The following is an 18,309-nucleotide window of genomic DNA, read 5'->3' as shown; positions in this document are numbered from 1 at the left end:
CCGATGCGTTAGAATCGGGCCACCATCTCGTGTATATATATACATACACAAGCACACTCATAATATCTGAGCACGCTCTCTCATCACTGTGAATAATTATTATTATTATTTATATAGCACCTTTGATTCCATGGTGCTGTACATGAGAAGGGGTTACATACAAATTACAGATATCACTTACAGTAAACAAACTAACAATCACAGACTGATACAGGGGGGAGAGGACCCTGCCCTTTCCGGCTTACATGCTACAGGAGGGTGGGGAAGGAGACAGTCGGTTGCAGGTTGCAGCAGCTCCAATGGTGTGGAGGCGGCCACATGGTCATTAAAAAGGTTGTAAGCTTTTTTGAAGAGATGGGTTTTCAGGTTCCATCTGAAGGATCCAAATGTGGTGGATAACCGGACGTGTTGGGACACAGATAATGATAATCCTTATTTATATATAGCACTAACATATTCTGCAGCGCTTTACAGTTTGCACCCATTATCATTGCTGTCCCAGATGGGCCTTACAATCCAAATTCTCTCTCAGTATGTCTTTGGAAAACCAGGAGGAAACCCATGCAAACACACAAACTCCTTGCAGATGTTGTCCTTGGGGGAAGTTGAACCCAGGATTCCTGTGCTGTAAAGCTAACTACTGATCCACCGTGAATAATTTATTGTTAATACTATTTTTACTTTTCTTTTTCTACGTGATGTTCTGCTTTCATTAGCTAATCTGACTGAATACAGGAACAGAATCACGGTAAGAGGGAGAAGGACATTGTAAGGCCGGGGTCAGACTCGCTAGAAACTCGCATGAGTTTCACACCTCAATACCCGACACTGCTACCGGCACATGGGATCGGAGCGCTCAGCCACATGGAAATACACACTGTACAGCCACACACTTTGGTCCCGAGCGCCAGCAGCAGTGTCTGGTATTAAGATGAGAGACCCGTTCGAGTTTCACGCAAGTCTGACCCTGGCCTAAGAGTGGATTTTTTTTTTCCTTTTAGGACATCAGAGCATGATGCCGCAGATTTATAGATTAAATCCATCAGTCTCATTATGTAACAAGGCATTTTTAGTTCCGTGGTGGTTTAGTGGTTAGGATTCGACGCTCTCACCCCCGCGGCCCGGGTTTGATTCCCGGTCAGGGAAATAGTTTTTTGTTTTTCCGATTTCATTAGATATTGTGAGTGAATACAGAAATATGATCCCATTAAGAGGTAGAGGGGCATTGTAGGTGAGTCTATATGATGCGATGCACTAGATGTAGACCCCAATACTGGCATTTTGATGACGGGTTGGCTGAAGTATCCACTTTTCAGAAAGTCTTCAGCATTAGCCCAGATTGGCATAAATGGCAAAAATCACAAAACATTTCAATAAGTCCAAGTTGTGCAGAAATAAATATTACATTTCATTTTTCCACCAGTATTCTGATGCAAACTGAAACTAGGGATTAAGGAACGGTGAGAAGAGAAACCCAAATGTCCCTGATAAACTACAAGTCAGGAAGGCTTCCAATATCCCATCACTAAGGTAGTGACATCGCCACGTGTTCACACTTCTCTTGTGTTACCTCCCCTCACATCACTCTCATCTGCATTTCCTCCCAACAGGACCCAGCTGTGAAGGAATTTAGGCAACAGTCATCGGTAATGTAATGGGGGAGGGGAGAGAAAGGCAGAAGGTACAAGGTTCCACCTACGAATTAGACCCTCATTCACACCCAGGAGGGCCGACGCTTTGATAGTGAGGTTCATTGGGGTTAGACTATGTGCGCACGTTGCAGATTTGCCTGCAGAATTTTCTGCATAGAATCGCACCTCTTGGCAGAAAACACAGGTAAAATTCAGCGCTTTTTTCATGCGTTTTTGATGCGGAGTTTCATGCAGATTTGTATGCGTTTTGAAAGCTAAATAAAGATATGTTATTTAACAACAAAAAAAGATTTGTGATGTAATTTCTGGTCCAACGTCCTCTTTTACATCTGTCTAATCCACACTCCATTACCTAGATAGATAGATAGATAGATAGATATATGATAGATAGATAATATTAGATAGATAGATAATATATGATAGATAGATAGATAGATAATATATGATAGATAGATAGATAGATAATATATGATAGATAGATAGATAATATATGATAGATAGATAGATAGATAGAGTGCCTTGCGAAAGTATTCGGCCCCCTGGAACTTATCAACCTTTTCCCACATATCATGCTTCAAACATAAAGATGCAAAACATAAATTTTTCATGAAGAATCAACAACAAGTGGGACACAATTGTGAAGTTGAGTGAAATGTATTGGTCATTTTAAATTCAAAAACTGAAAAGTGGGGCGTGCAATATTATTCGGCCTCTTTACTTTCAATGCAGCAAACTCACTCCAGAAGTTCATTGTGGATCTCTGAATGATCCAATGTTGTCCTAAATGACTAGTAATGATAATAAATAATCCACCTGTGTGTAATCAAGTCTCCGTATAAATGCACCTGCTCTGTGATAGTCTCAGGGTTCTGTTTGAAGCACAGAGAGCATCATGAAGACCAAGAAGCACAACAGGCAAGGTGTTAAAATGGTCAAGTCACAGTCCAGACCTGAATCCAATCGAGAATCTGTGGAAAGAGCTGAAAACTGCTGTTCACAAACGATCTCCATCAAACCTCACTGAGCTCGAGCTGTTTGCCAAGGAAGAATGGGCAAGAATTTCAGTCTCTCGATGTACAAAACTGACAGAGACATACCCCAAGCGGCTTGCAGCTGTAATCGCAGCAAAAGGTGGCGCAACAAAGTATTAAGTTAAAGGGCCGGATAATATTGCACGCCCCACTTTTCAGTTTTTGCATTCAGTTTTTTTCCATAAAAATTTTAAATAACCAATAAATTTCGTTCAATTTCACAATTGTGTTCCACTTGTTGTTGATTCTTCACCAACAATTTACATTTAGCATCTTTATGTTTGAAGCATGATAAGTAGGAAAAGGTTGAAAAGTTCCAGGGGGCCGAATACTTTCACAAGGCACCGTAGATAGATAATAGATAGATAGATATGGGATAGATAGATAGATAGAACGGATGAGATAGACAGGGCTGCCATCAGGGCACTACTTCCCTTACTGCTGTATGGGGCCCGGTGAACAGCAGTACGGAAGGGGGCCCACAGGTCAGGGGCCCTGTTCCTGTGCTTCTAGTCATTGGGCCCTAAGTGCTGTGCGCTGCAGCTGGGCCTGCGGCGCACGCATCAGCAGAACTGCCACAGCGGCTGACATCAGAGAGCTGTAGAAGTGGAAGAGCTGAAGGAACTGTGGTGGTGTCATCATTATCCCAGGCCTTCACCACTGATCAGCTTCGCCCCCTGATCACATGACGATGTCACCACAGGTCCTTCAGCTCACTCAGCAGCAGCTGCATCTTCGCCGCAGGAGTCTGGCCAGGAAAGAAGGTTTTTTGTTTTTTTATATTGTTATTGAAAGTGGCCAATAACAATATAAAGGGGCAGAATGGAGACTCGGGGGCAGGATGGAGACACGAGGGCAGAATGGACACATGGGACAGAATGGAGACACACAGGGGCAGAATGGAGTCACACAGGGGCAGAATGGAAACACGGGGCAGAATGGAAACACGGGGCAGTCCACCTGTCATTTCATCACTGGAGCCCCTGTAGAGCAGTGACATCTCCCTATGTCAGTGTTCTACACGAGAAGGTGGACCCAGGCAATTATAGGCTGGTGAGTCTGACTTCTATACCAGGAAAGATCTTTGAACAAATTATTAAACAACATGTATGTCAGTATCTGGATAAGAATGAAGTGATTAAACAGAGTCAGCGTGGGTTTGTAACTAATAAGTCATGTCAGACTAACTTAATTTCCTTCTATGACAGAATCACTGATTGGGTGGATCAGGGAAATGCTGTAGATATAGTATATCTTGACTTCAGTAAAGCATTTGACAAAGTATCTCACACAATCCTTATTGAAAAAATGATGAAGTATGGAATGGACAAGGCAACTGTTAGGTGGATACATAACTGGCTTAGTGATTGGACCCAAAGAGTGGTCGTAAATGGCTGCACATCCAGTTGGAAGAATGTCTCAAGTGGGGTACCACAGGGCTCTGTCCTGGGCCCTGTATTGTTCAACATCTTTATCTTATGATTTAGATGAAGGAATTGAGGGTAAAGTGATTAAATTTGCTGATGACACAAAACTAGGAGGGATAGCTAATACTAGAGAAGAGAGAGAGAGGATTCAAAAAGATATAAATAAACTGGAGCAGTGGGCAGCAACTAACAGAATGGTTTTTAACAGGAAAAATGCAAAGTACTACATCTGGGCAATAAAAATGAAAAAACATATACAGAATGGGAGGAATGGGGCTAAGCAACAGCACATGTGAAAAAGACTTGGGTATACTAATAGATCACAGACTGAATATGATTCAACAGTGTGATGCAGCAGCAAAAAGGCAAATGCAATTCTAGGATGTATTAACAGAAGCATACAGTCTAGATCACGTGAAGTCATTATTGCCCTCTACTCCTCTTTGGTCAGACCTCCTCTGGAATACTGTGTCCAGTTTTGGTCGCGACTTTTTAAAAAAGACATCTACAAACTGGTGCAAGTTCAGAGAGGAGCGAACAGAATGGTGACCGGTCTGTAAACCCCGCCTTATGAGGAAAGGTTGCAGGATTTCGGAATGTTTAGCTTGCAGAAGAGAAGACTGAGAGGAGACTTAATAGCTGTCTACAAATATCTCAAGGGCTGTCACATTGTAGAGGGATCATTTTTATTCTCATTTGTACAAGGAAAGACTAGAAGCAATGGGATGAAACTGAATGGGAGGAGACACAGAGTAGATATTAGAAAAAACTTTTTGACAGTTACTGTGATCAATGAGTGGAACAGGCTGCCATGAGAAGTGGTGAGTTCTCCTTCAATAGAAGTCTTCAAACAGAGGCTGGACAGAGATCTGTCTGGGATGATTTAGTGAATCCTGCTTTGAGCAGGGGGTTGGACCAGATGGCCCAGGAGGTCCCTTCCAACTCTACGATTCTATGATTCTCATTAATAATTGGACTACGGTGGAAAGGTAAGTATTGGTTGGTTTATTATTTTATTTTTATTGCAGGAGATTGAGGGCGCTGGGGACTAGGTGATTGGCGAGTATGTACTCTATGTTATGTGTTGTATGTTATATGTTTTATGTTCTGTATGCATTTTTTTACTACTTTCCCATCAGCGGCTATGCTGTCATTGTGGGCATTCATTGCCGGATGGGAGCAGTAGTCCCATTAGACAATGGCTACACACAGACACACACACAGGGACGCACACACCAGCACACACACAGACCCACACACACACAGTCCCGCGGACCCCGTCTGCACAAATACATACACAGTTACACTCCGCCCACACACTTCCCTCCTCCCGATCTGCAGCAAAACTGCAGATCTTTGTTACATCTGCAGTTTTGCTGTGGATTTGCCTGACTCAATGGAAGTCAATGGGTGCTGAAACACTGCAGATCTGCACAAAGAATTGACATGCTGCGGAGATAAAACACTGCGAATCTGCACTTTTTTCCGCCTCATGTGCACAGCACATTTTTTTCCATAGGTTAACATTGCTTTGATACACGCTGTGGATCCGCAATAAATCTGCAATGTGTGCACATACCCTTAGGGTTAGGAACCTGTGATTCAAGTTCTTTCACACCAATCTTCCCCTCCATGCTTTTATAGACCTTGTGCACTGCGTGCAGTAGGGGAGAACAGAAAATGGCCTTCCCCCAAACTGTTTCCACAAAGCCTGAAGTTAGAATTTTCCAAAATGTCCTTTTATCTGAGGATAAATCTATAAATCCCATCCACTGTGCTGGAGCTGTAAGGCAAGGTTCACACATTGTGTGTTTGCTGTGAATCTTGTTTTTTTGTTGTGTTTTTTGCTGTGTTTTGTCATGCTACATTTGTCTCTTGTGCGTGATGATAAAGTTTAGCGGCAAGAAACAAAATCATTCTACTTTATCAGGTTTTGGCACAAAAAGCGCTGCAAAACCTGATACCTGATGTTTTTTCCACATTTTTTCACGACCCATTATTTTCAGTGAGGGAAAAACGCTGAAACAACTCTGAGGCTGGGTTCACATGTAGCGGAACTCTTGCGGAAATTACAGCGAGAATTCCGGAATTCCATTCCACGGGAAAATCGCATTTTAAATTCCCGCGATTTTACCGTGGAAAAATTAGCATTTTGCAAGCGTAATTAGTTTGCAGAATGGCTAGCGTTTTCCAAGAGATCTGGAGCATCGCTTGGAGAACTGATTGACAGGTTGGTCACACTCGTCAAACATAGTGTTTGACGAGTGTGACCAACTTTTAACTATTGAGGCTGCCTATGCAGCATCAATAGTAAAAGATAAAATGTAAAAAATAATAATAAAAAAAATATTGTTATTCTCACCTTCCGGCGTCCCGCGCAGCCTTCCCGCCTCTCTCCACGCTCCCGGTTCCAGTAATCCTTTGCGACAATTACCGCGATGACGTCCGTTCTCGCGGGATCGCGAAGTCTCGCGGTCATTTGCAATGACGTCGCACGAATGACCGTGAGACTTCGCGATCCCGCGAGAACAGACGTCATCGCGGTAATTGTCGCAAAGGATTACTGGGACCGGGAGCGTGGAGAGAGGCGGGAAGGCTGCACGGGACAATGGAAGGTGAGAATAACAATATTTTTTATTTTAAATTCTATTTTTTACAGGGATACGGTACCCAAAGCCCGGAGGACAGTCTCCTCTCCTCCGGACCGTGGGTACCATCCACAAATGATCTGCTTACTTTTCGCATGGTGTGCACAGCCACATGCAGAAAGTAAGCAGAACAATGCATTCCTATGGGTGCGGGATCAATGCGATTCCGCAAAATTAATGAGCATGCTGCGTTTTTTACCGTAAAGCGATTCCGCCGCCGTAAAAACCACTGCATTAGCACAGCGTTGCGGAATCTCATAGCAATGCAAAGGATGCTTATTTTTCACGTTTTCGCGGCAAAATCGCACTGTTCAATCCGCCGCTGAAACGCAAAAAAAGCCACATGTGAACTCATCCTGAAAGAAGTAACATGCTCTATTCTGCAAAATCCAAGCATAGTAAAAAATACTGAGGACAAAAAAAAACAAGGAATGTCATAGACTTTGCTGGTACTGTAAAACACAGCTGAAAATTTACATAAAAAAGCAACAATAACACCACGTGTGAACATATCCTAAATCCCATCCACGTTGCTGGAACTGCCAAAATGTCCCGCCCTGAAAACGACCCTGAGATTAAGAGTCTCATGCTCTACCGACTGAGCTAGCCGGGCTACATGATATCCCTGACATCTAGGGTAAAGTTCTGAGTGCTGTTAGTTTACCATTTGCTGGTTTTTTATTTCATGCCCCCACTATCACTAATGTATGTTCCCTATCTGTAGTAAAATACTTACCGGTCTCCATCTACTTCTGTTCTCGGTGTCGCTCCAGTCGTCTTCTTCTAGTTGTGTGACCGGCCAGATCGCTCCAGTGTTTACTGGGCAGACCAGAATTAACCTCTCAAAGAAATTCTAGGAGCGGCAGAGCAAGGCTCACATCGACTGATAGTAAAGGCTCAATCAGACTCAGACAAAAACGGACAGCACTCGGACCAATGGTATTCAATGCGGAAGAGCAGATGAGCGATTTTTTACACTGACCGGATCTGGGTATGAAACAAAGTGCAGGATGCTCTAGTGTCTTCTGTATATCATATAAGACTGGACAATCCAAGTCTATGGGTGCAAAAAAAGTTTAGATACATCGCACTTCTGTAACATAGGGACGGTGTAAATAGTCCTGTAAATTATTAATACCTGCTGCAGAAAACGTGATCTTAACAATAATAAGAAACCAACTTCAGCATTATCAGATTCCCTTTAAAAATGAAAACATTGTGCGATTCTTTACGCTCTTCTCCCGCACCAGTGACAGTTTAGTGATGTCTTTGTCGAGGCTCTTGATGCTCCAGTGACATAGTTATAGCGGCCAGCGTCGGACTGGCCCACCGGGGAGCCGGAGGATTCTCCGGTGGGCCCTGGCATCTGGTGGGCCCTGGCCCCTGGCACCTGCTGGCATACAGGGCCAGCAGTTGCCTTGGGCCCCCACTGCTCCAGGGGCTCCCAGCCAGTGCCACACAGCTGCTATGGGGGCCCGTGCCAGCGGAGCAGCAGCGGGTGTCAGGAGGCAGGAGCCCCTGTCCTCACTGCTAAAGAGAAATTAATATTCAGTGAATATCATTTCACTCTCGGTCTCCACTCCCCGGGGCCCCGCCCCCCAGCCTAGGCAGCCGGCCCCGCCCTCAATTGCAGTGGAAGAGAGAGCGTCTCTCTCCCATCAGTCCTCTCTGCTCCTGACTCACAGCCGGTGCGCGATGACGTCACCATCGTGCACCCGCTGTGTGTCTGGCAGATGGGACAGCTCCTGAGTCTGAAGCCGTCATCAGCATGGGAGTTAGGAGGAGAGGTGAGTATTGTGATTTTTTTTTATCTATCTATCTCTATATCCATCTATCTCTATATCCATCTATCTCTATATTCATCTATCTATCTATCTATCTATCTCTATATCTGTCTATCTCTATATGTCTATCTATCTCTATATCTATCTACAGTATCTCTATATCTATCTATCTCTATATCTGTCTATCTCTCTATCTATCTCTATATCTCTCTCTATATCTATCTATCTATTTCTATCTGTATATCTATCTATCTATCTCTATATCTGTCTATCTATCTCTATATCTACTGTATCTCTCTATCTATCTCTATATCTACAGTATCTCTATATCTATCTATCTATCTATCTACAGTATCTCTATATCTATATCTATCTATCTCTCTATCTATCTCTATCTATCTATCTCTATATCTATCTATATCTAGCTATATCTCTCTCTATATCTATCTATCTATTTCTATCTGTATATCTATCTCTATATCTATCTATCTCTATCTCTATCTAGCTATATCTATCTATCTATCTATTTCTATCTGTATATATATCTCTATATCTATCTCTATTTATCTATCTATCTCTATATCTATCTCTCTAGTTATCTATCTCTATCTATCTATCTATCTCTATATCTATCTATCCCTATATCAATCTCTCTATCTATCTCTCTATCTCTCTCTCTATCTATCTCTATATCTGTCTATCTCTATATCTATCTATCTATCTCTATATCTATCTTATATCTATCTCTATCTATCTATATCTCTCTATATCTATCTATATCTCTCTCTATATCTATCTATATCTATCTATATCTACCTATCTCTATATCTATCTCTCTATCTATCTCTATATCGATCTATCTCTATATCTGTCTATCTCTATATCTGTCTATCTCTATATCTATCTATCTCTTATATCTATCTCTATCTATCTATCTCTCTCTCTCTATATATCTATCTATCTCTATCTGTATATCTATCTATCTCTATATCGATCTATCTCTATCTATCTATATCTGTCTATCTCTATATCTATCTATCTCTATATCTATCTCTATCTATCTATATCTCTCTCTATATCTATCTATCTCTATCTGTATATCTATCTATCTCTATATCTATCTATCTCTATCTATCTATATCTCTCTATATCTATCTATCTATCTATCTATCTATCTATCTATCTGTCTGTCTGTCTGTCTATCTCTATATCTATCTATCTCTATATCTATCCCTATAGCAATCTCTCTATCTATCTATCTCTATCTATCTCTATATCTATCTATCTCTATCTATATCTCTCTATATATCTATCTATCTCTATCTGTATATCTATCTATATCTATCTATCTATCTCTATCCCTATATCTATTAATCTCTATATCTATCTCTATATCTATCTGTCTATCTCTATATCTATCTCTATATCTATCTCTATATCTATCTATCTATCTCTATATCTATCTATCTCTATCTATTTCTATCTCTAGCTATCTATATCTCTCTCTATATCTCTCTCTATATCTATCTATCTATTTATATCTGTATATCTATCTATCTCTATCTATTTCTATATCTGTCTCTATCTTACATATAGAGATAGATATAGAGATAGATCGAGAGATATAGAGATAGATTTAGATAGATAGAGAGATAGATATAGAGATAGATAGATACAGAGATAGATAGATAGATATAGAGATAGATATAGATAGTCTATCTATCTCTATACCTATCTATAGCTATCTATATCTATCTATATGTATATTATCTTTATATCTATCTATCATCTATCCATAGATCTATTTATCCTTTATCTATCTATCCATCTATCTCTATATCTATCTATAGCTATATATCTCTATCTATTATCTTCATATCTATCTATCATCTATCCATCGATCTATCTATTTATCCCCTATCTATCTATCTATCTATCTATCTATCTATCTATCTCTATCTATCTATCTGTATCTATTTATAGCTATCTATTTCTATATATCTATCTCTATATCTATCTATTTATCCATTATCTATCTTCTATCTATCTATCTATCTATCTAGTGTTATACCCTATGAGGGGGCAGCATTATATTCTATGAGGAGGTACATTATTCCCTATGAGGGTGCAGCATTATACCCTATGAGGGGGTGCATTATACCCTATGAGGGGGGCAGCATTATACCCTAAGAGGGGGTGCATTATACCCTATGAGGGGGCTACATTATATTCTATGAGATGGCTGCATTATATTCTATGAGGGAGGCTACCCCAACTCCTGCTACATAACTAAGACCTGTACTGCCTTATATTATACCCTGATATTAGCGCGTTTTACCGCACAATTGGTGGTCTTGTATTTCTTTCTATGTAGCTACATAGTGGGCCCCAAGAATGATTTTCTCTGGTGGGCCCAAGGTGCTCCAGTCCGACGCTGATAGCGGCTGCTGATGGGCTCCAGCGCTCACACTCCCCTTGGACAATCCTCGGACGTCCTATTGAAGTGTGAGTGAAGCAGCTTATCTGCGGGCACTGATCGGCTGCAGCGCTCATGTGGCATCAAAAATCTATTGTGGATACATGCAAACACTTTAAATTGTGCCATAAAGGAAAATTCTAAAGCTAAGTATGTGTATATTTTTCAATTTTCATTTAGAAAAGAATAATTATTGCTCACCTGTATTGCCATGCGTTTTTCTATATCAGAAGTCGTTAAAATTGTTGTTCTTAAAATTTACCGGACCAAAGATAGTTACCGATATCAATAACTTCAATGTATCATTAAAAATCAGATGTGATACTGCTGATCAACACAAAATCCGACTTTTTTGCGCACTAAGGCTAGTTTCACACTAGCGTTTAAGAGCGCAGCGACGGCCTGCGCACGGGCGCCGCTAAGCCCCGCCCCCTGCTGCGCCCCACCGGTAGCTCCGCCCACCGGCGCATGACGCTGCATGCGCCCTGCATCCCCTATCCTTATCACAGGGGGCGCAGGCCGTGCGCAGTATGCGTTTGGCGGCGCATGCGTCCTTTTGACGGTGCGCCGACCTGCGCCAAACGCAACCTGCTGCAGTTTGGTTGCGTCGGCGCACCGTCAAAAAGGCGCATGCGCCGCCAAACGCATACTGCGCACGGCCTGCGCCCCCTGTGATAAGGATAGGGGACGCAGGGCGCAAGCAGCTTCATGAGCCGGTGGGCGGAGCTACCGGCGGGGCGCAGCAGGGGGCGGGGCTTAGCGGCGGCCGTGCGCAGGCCGTCGCTGCGCTCATAAACGCTAGTGTGAAACTAGCCTAACAGACTTGAATAGGACTAGTGCACACTGTGATTTTTTTTCATTTGAATGTGCGATTATCCCCACAGTCCTCAGACAAAACCTGTGAATGTGTTTCTGTAGCCTCACAATAGTGTCATAATCAAAAGTGTACAGAAGCCCGGATAGCTCAGTCTGTAGAGCATCAGACTGTAAGGCTATGTGCACACATGCAAAATTGCCATGGAAATTTCTGCAGCAACTCCCTGCTGCAGGAAATACGCGTGCGGAGTTCCCACTAAAAGCTAGCGTTTTGCAAGAGTAATTAGCTTGCAGAATGCTAGCATTTTCCAAGCGATCTGTAGCCTTGCTTGTAAAGCTGATTGATAGGTTGGTCACACTTATGCAGCATCAGCAGTAAAAGATATAATGTAAAAAATGTTAAAAAAAACCAAAAAATCGTGATATTCTCACCTTCTGGCGTCCCCCGCAGCCTTCCTCAGCCTCGCGATGCTCCCGGCAAGTCCTGTTCCCAGTGATGCCTTGCAACAATGACCCCGGATGACGCAGCATCCCGTGAGAGCGCTACGTCATCACAGGTCATTGTCGCAAGGCATCGCTGGGAACAGGACTTGGCGGGAGCATCACTGAGAGGCGGGAAGGCTGCGGGGGACGCCGGAAGGTGAGAATATCACGATTTTTTATTTTAATTCTTTTTTTAACAGAGATATGGTACCCAGGGCCTGGAGGAGAGTCTCCTCTCCTCCAGATGCTAGGGGTACCATCCACACATAATCCGCTTACTTTGCGCATGGTGGGCATAGCCACATGCGGAAAGTAAGCGGATCAATGCATTCCTATGCGTGCGGAATCCCCACGATTCCACACAAAGAATGAGCATGCTGCATATTTTTCCACAATGCGATTCTGCCTCGGAAAAATACGCAGCATTAGCACAGCATGTGTGGAATGCCATAGAATACAATGGGTTGCATTTTGTATGCGTTTTTGCAGTGTATTCGCTGTGAAAAAATGCTTACAATCCACAACGTGTGCCCATAGCCTTAATCTGAGGGTCCAGGGTTCAAGTCCCTGTTCAGGCTGGAGATATTTAAAGTTTTAACCCAGAAGTTAAATGTCACTGGGGATCCCTGGATTACCATTGTACTTGTAATACAGGGATCCCCAGTGACATTATACACAGGAGCTCTGTATATAGTGTCAGTGTACAGGTAATACAGGGATCCCCAGTGACATTATACACAGGAGCTCTGTATATAGTGTCAGTGTACAGGTAATCCAGGGATCCCCAGTGACATTATACACAGGAGCTCTGTATATAGTGTCAGTGTACAGTTAATACACTGATCACCGATGGCATTATACACAGGAGCTCTGTATATAGTGTCAGTGTACAGGTAATACACTGTGTGTTGAATTATTAGACAAATGAGTATTTTGATCACATCATCCTATTTATACATGTTGTCCTACTGCAAGCTGTATAGGCTTGAAAGCCAACTGCCAATTATGTAAATCAGGTGATTTGCATATCTGTAATGAGGAGGGGTATGGTCTAACGATATCAACACCCTATATAAGGTGTGCTTACTTATTAGGCAACTTCCTTTCCTTTGGCAAAATGGGTCAGAAGAAAGATTTGACGGACTCTGAAAAGTCAAAAATTGTGAGATGTCTTGCAGAGGGATGCAGCAGTCTTGAAATTGCAAAACTTTTGAACCGCGATCACCGAACAATCAAGCGTTTCATGGCAAATAGCCAACAGGGTCGCAAGAAGCGTGTCAATAAAAAAGGCACAAAATAACTGCCCATGAACTGAGGAAAATCAAGCATCAAGCTGCCAAGATGCCATTTGCCACCAGTTTTGCCATATTTCAGAGCTGCAACGTTACTGGAGTATCAAAAAGCTCAAGTGTGCCATACTCAGGGACATGGCCAAGCTAAGGAAGGCTGAAAAACGACCACCTTTTAACAAGAAACATAAGATAAAACGTCAAGACATGGCCCCATTGGGTCGCTGTGGAGGGCCAATCTCTATATCTCAGGTCCCAGAGCCCTCACCAACTCAGGAGTCGCACTGCCAGATGGGCGATTTCTTCAGGGTCACTCGGATATTTTCCATGAGTCCATAACTCGAAAGATGTGCTCATAATCCATGATCCTAGGATGGAGTCGGGGCGGCTGGGAGACAATGATTGTGTATTTCTTTGTCTAGCTGACAGGTGTATTGTAATTGAAGCCCCCAGGCCCCTTCCTGCCCCATGCTGGCGTGGCTCCTACTCAAGCTTTGAAGTTCTGCTTTGGCCTTATCTCATTATCATACTAAAAGACCTTGCTATTCAACATTGGAGCACTAAATCCTGCTTTGTTCATCACAATAAGCAGCCCCATAGTCATATATTAGCAGTATAATCCAGCCCTATAGCAGTATAATGAACCCTATAGTGGTATAATGCAGCCCCATAGCAGTATAATGCACCTCTATAATATAATGCTACCCCATAGGGGTATAATGCTCCCCCATAATATACTGCAGCCCCATAGGGATATAATGCTCCCCCATACCGCGACTTTACAAAAATAAAAGATTCTCCTTACCTGGTGGAGCTTCAGTGATGTCCTCCACCTGATACATCTGAGGCATGCAGTCGTTCCGGCTTAAGACAGTGATGTCATATGCCAGCATCATCCATGGCAGCTGTTAACTGTTGCAGTGCGGGAATCTCCCACACAACAAATTTTAAGTGCCCATGGGACTGAGGACACAAAGGCACTTACTGAGCCGGCAGAAGACTGCCGCTGGGGCCCGCTAAGCAGAGAGAGGGCCCAATGTTCTGCTTCCATTAGATAATCTAAATAAATACAGAAACAGGATAACAGCAAGAGGGAGAACATTGTAAAAGTGGATATATTTTATAGGACATCTGAGTATGATGCAACAGATCTGTTGTTGCAATCAGTCTCAGCTGCTCCTAACACATATGAAACAATAAGGTTATCAAGTTCCCTGGTGGTCTAGTGGTTAGGATTCGGCGCTCTCACCGCCGCGGCCTGGGTTCGATTCCCGGTCAGGGAATTAGTATTTTATTTTCTTTTCCAGGTGATGTTGTGCAGCTTTCATTAGATATTGTGACTGAAAACAAAAATATGATCCTATTAAGAGGGAATAGGGCATTGTAGGTACATCTATATGATGTGATGCACTAGATGCAGACCCCAATTCATCAATTCTGTCATTTTGATGATGGGTGGGCTGAAGTAAGATACGCCTCTTAGTGAATTTGAGCATCTTTCACTCATGCACCAGTCAGTGACCAGAAGACGTTTCTGTCCCAATTCTTGCAACTATTCAGCATAAAGTATGATAAATTTCTTGGCGGTGCTCGGCTACTCCTCTCCTGGTTAAGCTCCATTCACTTTTCAGAATGTCTGCAGAGTTAGCCCAGATTGGCATTAATGGCAAAAATCACAAACTTTTGAATAAGTCCAAGTTGTGCAGAAATAAATCTTGCGTTTCATTTTTCCATCAGTATTCCGATGCAAACTGATAAAACTGCAATTATCTCCAACAATCCTCAGACAAAGCCTGTGAATGTGTTTCTGTAGCCTCACAATGGTGCAACAACCATTTATGTACAGAGCCCGGATAGCTCAGTCGATAGCGCATCAGACTTTTAATGTGAGGGTCCAGGGTTCAAGTCCCTGTTAAAATATATATACACGTTGTTGAGACACATATACACTCACTGGCCACTTTATTAGGTACACCTGTCCAACTGTGTGTTAAGACTTAATTTCTAATCAGCCAATCACATGGCGGCAACTCAGTGCATTTAGGCATGTAGACATGGTCAAGACAATCTCCTGCAGTTCAAACCGAGCATCAGTATGGGGAAGAAAGGTGATTTGAGTGCCTTTGAACATGGCATGATTGTTGGTGCCAGAAGGGCTGGTCTGAGTATTTCAGAAACTGCTGATCTACTGGGATTTTCACGCACAACCATCTCTAGGGTTTACAGAGAATGGTCCAAAAAAGAAAAAAAATCCAGTGAGCGGCAGTTCTGTGGCCGGAAATGCCTTGTTGATGCCAGAGGTCAGAGGAGAATGGGCAGACTGGTTCGAGCTGATAGAAAGGCAACAGTGACTCAAATTGCCACCCGTTACAACCAAGGTAGGCAGAAGAGCATCTCTGAACGCACAGTGCGTCGAACTTTGAGGCAGATGGGCTACAGCAGCAGAAGACCACACTGGGTACCACTCCTCTCAGCTAAGAACAGGCATCTGATGGCAGGATAATGCGCCATGTCATAAAGCTCGAATCATCTCAGATTGGTTTCTTGAACATGACAATGAGTTCACTGTACTCAAATGGCCTCCTCAGTCACCAGATCTCAATCCAATAGAGCATCTTTGGGATGTGGTGGAACGGGAGATTCGCATCAGGGATGTGCAGCCGACAAATCTGCGCCAACTGTGTGATGCCATCATGTCAATATGGTCCAAAATCTCTGAGGAACGCTTCCAGCACCTTGTTGAATCTCTGCCACGAAGAATTGAGGCAGTTCTGAAGGCAAAAGGGGGTCCAACCCGTTACTAGCATGGTGTACCTAATAAAGTGGCCAGTGAGTGTATATATATATTTATATTTCCTAGAGTTCTACATAGCAGAATAGCCGCTACATCAGTTGCCGGCTTCTCTAAAATGAATCCCAAACCCGACATGAAATGACACATGGTTTACACACAGTATACCATTTCATTTCATGTATTTTTTCATATGTCTTTGACTAATAATTAGATAAGGGTTTGTGTGTAAAATTTGGGACATCTAGGTGTTAAATTAAGGGGATAATTAGTTGAAAAAAATGCATGGGCTTCCACGGTAATATCGCAACCAGAGAGGTACAGCAGGTGAGCGCAGATGTTAATAGCCTTGAGAGGGACCATTGTTTATGGCCCCCCTGGCTACAAAAATCTGCCCCCAGACACCCCAGAAAAGGCGCATCTTATAGATGCGCCTTTTCTGGCACTTATCCTCTCTATTCACATTGCCCTGTAGAGGTGGCTAATGGGTTAATAAGAATGAGTTAATGTCACCTTGCTATTGGAAGGTGACATTAAGCCGGATTAATAATGGAGAGGTGTCAATAAGACACTTCTCCATTATTAACCCTAGACTATTGAACAGTAAAAAAAACACACATGGACATTAATTAAAAATTCTTTTAATGAAATAATAATAATAATAATAATAAATTTTATTTTTATAGCGCCGACATATTCCGCAGCACTTTACATTTCAGAGGGGATTTGTACAGACAATAGACATTACAGCATAACAATAATCACATACAGTAGATTATAACAAATACCAAGAGGAGTGAGGGCCCTGCTCGCAAGCTTACAGTCTATGAGGAAAGAGGTAGACACGAAAGGTGGGTGGTAACAGTTGCCCTGATTGTATGGACCAGCCATAATGTTAAGTGTGTAACAGTACAGACACAGAGGGCTAATGGATGCATAAAGCATGTGGGAACATGATGCTGGGAACCTGGTTATGGTAAAACTTTTGGCTCTGCCACACAGGGATAGGTTAGGTTAATGTGTTGAGGCGATAGGCCAGTCTGAATAAATGCGTGAAATAAAGACACCTAGTTTTTGACCAGATTTATTCCTCTGCTAATCCATAAATAAACCATGGACCTGTAACAAAAATAAAACAAAAAAGCAACAATATCCTTACCTCTCCGCTGCTCAGTCTGGTCCCCCGCTGCAATCCATCAGAAGGGGTTAAGTGGTTTAGAACGGGACCAGTGCTATTGCGACCAGCCCGCTCTAAACCACTGCCAGAATGAATTAGTTCATCTCTGTGCAGCCTCCCTGGCTGCCCGGAAATTAACTAATGAGCGTGGGAAAGTTTCTGCATTTTTTCCCATGCTCATCAGCTCACCTCTGGTCAGCCAATAACATCAGTGAGGCTGCGCAGAGTCCCCTGGCTGACCTGAAGTGAACTGATTAGTGTGGATTACATACGGATGCTTACATGCTCAAAATATGCCACCACACATTGACAACGGATGACATACAGATCAGTATTCAAGGAACATTTCTGTGTATTACGACCGTACAATACGGTCCATATTTTTATACCTTAAGGCCTCTTTCACACATCAGGTTTTCGCCGTCAGGCGCGATCCGGCGCTTTTGACAGAAACCGGATCCGGCGAAATGCAATGCCGGATCCGGTTTCCCCCCCATTGACTTGCATTTGCGCCGGATCGCGCCGGATGGCCATGCGTTTCATCCGGTTTTCGCCAGATCCGGCAATGTGTCGCAATGTGTCGCGATCCGGCGTCTGGAAAAAACGTCTACTGTAACGTTTTTTGTCTCCGGCGAAAAAGCCGGACACGCCGGATCCGGCGCGTCCGGCTTTTTCACACAATGAAAGCCTATGAGCGCCGCAATGCGCCGGATCCGGCGAAAGCCGGTTCCGGCG

General features: G+C 42.9%; 1 non-coding gene across 1 annotated transcript; it reads left to right on the top strand.

Moving 5' to 3' along the window:
- The first annotated feature begins 14,817 nt into the window (after nt 1-14,817).
- On the top strand, nt 14,818-14,889 carry TRNAE-CUC (transfer RNA glutamic acid (anticodon CUC)). The gene has a single exon. It is a non-coding gene; the product is annotated as a tRNA-Glu (tRNA).
- Nucleotides 14,890-18,309: the final 3,420 nt, after the last annotated feature.

This window comes from Dendrobates tinctorius, unplaced genomic scaffold (genome assembly GCF_039654945.1).
Source record: "Dendrobates tinctorius isolate UK_male_01 unplaced genomic scaffold, ASM3965494v1 ptg000228l, whole genome shotgun sequence".
Classification (NCBI taxonomy): Eukaryota; Metazoa; Chordata; class Amphibia; order Anura; family Dendrobatidae; genus Dendrobates; species Dendrobates tinctorius.
This window is presented reverse-complemented; position numbering and strand designations above follow the sequence as displayed.